The sequence below is a fragment of the Symsagittifera roscoffensis genome, chromosome 1 (assembly GCF_963678635.1).
Source record: "Symsagittifera roscoffensis chromosome 1, txSymRosc1.1, whole genome shotgun sequence".
NCBI classification, from domain to species: Eukaryota; Metazoa; Xenacoelomorpha; order Acoela; family Convolutidae; genus Symsagittifera; species Symsagittifera roscoffensis.
The window spans coordinates 86,896,214-86,901,549 of record NC_087062.1 but is presented as its reverse complement, the minus strand read 5'-3'; positions in this window follow the sequence as shown (position 1 = coordinate 86,901,549).

Here is a 5,336-nt window from a genome sequence, read left to right as displayed (position 1 = left end):
AACCCTGTTTGTGGAAATAAAATACTTATTGCTCAAGTTCACGGCAAAGTATAAATTCGAAGGACCTTATATGAAATGTTTTACTGTACACTGAATCACCTGAAAGAAACTTTGATTTCGATATCTTTCAAACATATTCAAAAGACAATCTATGCTTATCATGCATCTGCGACTATCAAGATTTTTTCATTCTTATTAGTATCTCATATTTCAACTAAATTAAATAGTTGAGGGTTTTTATTTCTGAACACTTTTTTCTCATATTTCTACTTTTATTTATGCTTATTTAAACAACACACGAAGTGGGCTTGAAATCATTAAAAAATTACTGTTTCCCATTTAAAATTAGTTACAAAAAGTTTTAGGTTATATCTGAACAAATCTAATTATAAATTTTATAATTTTGTACTGAACTTTTAATTGAAAGTCTAAACCAGTCCTCTAAAAGTTGCTAAACCTTGAAACAATTTAAATTAACACCCCTACCCCTTTAAATTAACAGCATATGTTTGAAGCTTTAAATGAATCAGTTTTTCAATATACAAAACCCTTGCGCTTGAACCAGGTGATGGAATAGGCACTTAAAGCTTAAACTGTAACAAACCCTGTTTGTGGAAATAAAATACTTATTGCTCAAGTTCACGGCAAAGTATAACTCTCGTTCATGACTTCTACTTGTCCTGGATCGCAAAACTCACAGTTTTTAGTCCTAGTCACTTCTCGTTTCTGCTTCATCATAATCAGTTTTACTTCAACCTTGAAACTTTCCTGAATTACTCGAGTAACTTCAGCAAACAAGGCACAACTTTATTTCTTTTGCAATTTTGCGACACTTGTTCCTTGCCAGCAATGCGAAAAAATAGCAGTGCGGAGCTCTAAAAAACACTTGAGAGGAAATGAGCAAAATATTCACAAGATGCTTCCTCCCCCTACTCCTCAAACTGTTTACAATGAAAGTCTCAAATCATTCAAAAGTTTGTCGGAAGCCTGAGAGCACATCGAGCTGGCACATGACATGACTTCCAATAGTCATTGTATCTTTTGCCATACAATGTTTCTCATAGCGCAAACCTATCAACAATATTTGCTGAAGAAGCACGCATTGCCAGTTTCATATGGCACCGAGACGAGATCTTCCGCTGTCCAACGGAAAGCGCGTTCAAGGGGAAATTGCATCGATATGATCTTGAAGTTGGTGAAAAAGAAACGGATTTGTTTCAAGTCATGATGCAAAACAAGGAAAAATAGATGCTCTCATACTAGAAAGGGTCAAAGAGGGCCCGAACAAAGGGTAAAAGAGGTACCATGCTATTTCTGAACATTAAGACATTGACAGTGTACTACGAGGAATTAGCTGCGGATCAAAACTTGGACCTTATTGATTATATGGTCAACCAAGTCATTTCGTTCTCTTCTCGTGCTAGCGGGTGGATTATTGGTCGAATTGAAAAACTGCAAACAGTTTTGCGGCGGCCTTCTCACCAATAAGAGCAGGATACTACCTCGAGCTACCTGAGGCGCTCAGTGCTGCTTCTATTCTGCTCACGAATATCAACAATAGAGATGATGACCATTGCTTTCTATACTGCTTTGTTGCAGCATATCACAACGTGAATGCGCCGGCTTTCTACCCCAAATGTAGACGGTGGCTCGAGAAAAACAAAGTTTCAACCTACGATCTCAACCAAAATGGATGGTGAATACGAAATACCAATAGCTCTGATGGTTATAGACAGATTTGAAAGGCTGAACAACTGTCAAATCAAGGTCTTTCGGTCAGCAAAATCTACTTGCCTTTTTAAAATCTTAATACTCCCTCATTAATATTTTTCATCTTCAAACCCCTCTACATTTCACGCCAAAATTTGATTAAAAAATTCATTTTCTGTTCAGGTTCAACGATGCCGAATGGTTGCTGCTGACAGATGGATCAATGCATCACTATGTATTGACAGGTGATCTCCACAAAATGTTCGATTACATGCGACACAAATTGCACCGATTCCAATCTGAGGTATGCCGCAAATGTTTCCACACATGCGCTTCATTCGAAACTCTGAGAAGACATCAAGAACTGTGCTACCAAGACGAAGATGTCGTCATAACAATGTTCAAGCCTGGAAAAGATGACCATGAGTTCAAAAACTTAACAGCTCGTTGATACGTATCCAGAGTAATCTACTTTGGTTCGGAGTCAGTGCTCTTACCAGTATACGGACCCCAACTTGATCCATAAAAGTCTAGCACCAACTGTAATCGAGTTTTAGAAAAAAGTAGTGTTTAAGTTTAAGCTTAAAAGAAGAACGAAAATTACGCAGAAAAAAGGAACTATTACACTTTCACCGATATAACAGACCAGGAACGGGAAGATGCTACAGTTTTTGGATATGCGAGGACGATTTTTCTGACAATGATCAAAATGTACTTGATCATTGCCGTTACACCAACAAGTTCCTGGGTTGGGCGCATAATGAGTGTAACGTTTATAGAAAATTTACAATCTACATTCCAGTGGTAGCACATAATTTGTCAAATTAGGATTTAAACTTTATAATCAAAGCGCTGGCGAAAAGCGATTCGGAAAACCTTTTTTCTGTAATACCCGCATCTGTAGAATGATATATATTCTTGACAACCTCAGTATTCATAAAAAACGACAAACACGGACAAAAAAGGAAAAATCACAAAAGAAAAATCTGAGATTCATCGATTCGTATAGATTCATGCTAGCGCCGCTGGCGAAACTTGTCGACAATTTGCCCAGCGAAAAGTTTTCATGCTGCAGAATTATTTTGAAAAACTCGGTCGCTCTCTGAAAAAGTCAGTATGTTGAAACAGAAAGTTTCAACATACAGAAAGTTTCAATATCCTCTACTCTTACTTCAAATCCTTCGAAAATTTCAAAGAAACTCGACTTCCCCTGCGAGCGATGTGGAAAAATATTCTAACAGGGGGTGATGTGAGTGTTATAAGAAGCGAGTAAAATCATACCCTAAAAGTTTTCACCGAACTGAAGCGTGGTTCACTTGGTGATTACCACAATTTATTTTAGTTCACGGCAAGTAAATTTTCCGCGGATGCCTTTCTAAAAGTTTTTAAGCCCGACCTGAAACTCCTAACGGATCTTGAATATCTGGACTTTGTCCAGCGAATGATACGAGGAGGCATGTCGTCGCTTTATGCGTGCCAATTTATGAAGCCAACATTAAATACCTCGACAATTTTTCGCCCTCAGAATCATCAAGCTACATCTTCATTATTGACGCAAACATTTTGTACGGGGCCATAATGAAACACTGCCCTTTGCGATTAAACGATTTTTCAATAGTTGAAAAAAGATCAGAAGACATATTGCGCACCAGCGAAACCTCAGAGTGGCAATGAGCATCGAGCAAGTCGAAATGTTGGGAAAATAGGGAATCAACCCACTGCCAAAGGTGCCAAGCTTCTGCAGACCTTGCATCCTAAAGAAGGTTATGTTTCGCATTACCTTACCCTGAAATTCTACCACGAGCTGGGAATGAAAATAACTCACCTCGAAAAAGTTCTTCAGTTCCGCCAAGGTCACTGGATGGCACCCTAATGGATTTTAGCAGAACTTTTACAAGCTGATTGTTAATTCAGTTTTCGTTAAGACAGTGGAGTCTAAGTTAGGAAGAAAGAAGCTGGAGATGGTAAGGAATGAGAAAGAGCTTCTTCAAAAAACAGCTCCGAGCACAATGAAGAGCTTTCAAATCATTGACGATCAATTAGCCACAATCAGTTTTTCAGTAAAAAAAATATGATCGGTTAAACCTATGATAAATGGTGCGACCATCTTAGATCTCGCCATGTTTTTCATGTTTCAATTTCATTATCAAAAAAAGAAACCAAATCTAAGATTGGAACTACTATACTCCGACACTGATAGCTTCATTTATGCCAAAAAAACTGACGACGTTTACCGAGACTTAGAGAAAATAAAAGCTGACTTCGACTTTTCAAATTATGATGAGGACCATTGCCTGTTCGACGATACCAACAAGAAAATTGTGCTGAAGTTTAAAGACGAAACTGGTGGGAAGCCGATCAGAGAAATCATCGCCCTAAAACCGAAACTAATTTTGGTTGTCCTTTTTGGTGAGTAAAATTCCCAACTTAAGCCACCCTTCCACCCCCATTTCTACGTTTTTACAGAAAAAACCGAAACCATCACAACCAACCTCCCTCCCTCCCCCTTACTTTGTTGCAATAAACTATGGGCATTTAGCTGATTCAGGCAACATTATACAGTGTTGCCTAAACGTTGAGTTATCTGAATCCATATTTCTACCCTTTTCCTCTTTTTCATCACAATTTAGAGTCTTCTGCTCTTTGGTATATTGAATGAAACTTTGTTCGGTATAAAATTGAGTTGCGGAAGTGAAATGAAACTATCCCCTGCCTTGTAGAAAAGAATAATAATTTGGCTTCTGTTTAGAAGGCACTCAGGAGAAAAATACGAGAATTGAACCATCAAATCTTCAGGGACACATTATTTTTTGGGAAAACAATGAGAGTGTACATTTATAACATAGTTTCAAAAGGTCACATTAATATGACTGTGGAACAAATCAAACTTGCATTATCACTATTCGACTCGAAGCCTTTTTTGCTTTTCGACGGGTTTTGACAGTTCCCTTTGGCCATTAAGCCGCCACAAAAATACATTTTTAGAAGACATTTGCCTGGACACCGAGTGAGCCAACTCATACAAAGAAGCTGATAACAGTTCGACCGAATTCCATTTTCCGGATTTGGTTTTTTTTACTGCGGCCTTATTCAGAAAGAAAGCTGCCAGAAGAAGAAGCTTCTAGTTGCCGATTCTGTGAACGTCTCCCTGTAAATAAACCATTTATTATATCTAAAGCTTAAGACGAAAGACCATCTAAAAAACAGCGCAAAGAAAAACAAAACAATAAACATTAAATTCTGAAACATATATTTTGAGATTATTTTCACTGCTCGTCATTTTTATACTTCGGCTTAAACTTGTTTTGGTTTTCACCAACTTACCACTAATAAATTATTTTTAATGGTCTCAATCCTTGCTTTTACATAAATAGCGTTTACATAAACAGCTTAAGACGAAAGATCATCTAAAAAACAGCGCAAAGGAAAACAAAACAAGAAACATTAAATTCTGAAACATATATTTTGAGATTATTTTCACTGCTTGTCATTTTTATACTTCGGCTTAAACTTGTTTTGGTTTTCACCAACTTACCACTTATAAATTGTTTTTAATGGTCTCAATTTTTGCTTTTACATAAATAGCTTCAGGCAAACAAACTAATTGACTCAAACCAAATGTTAGT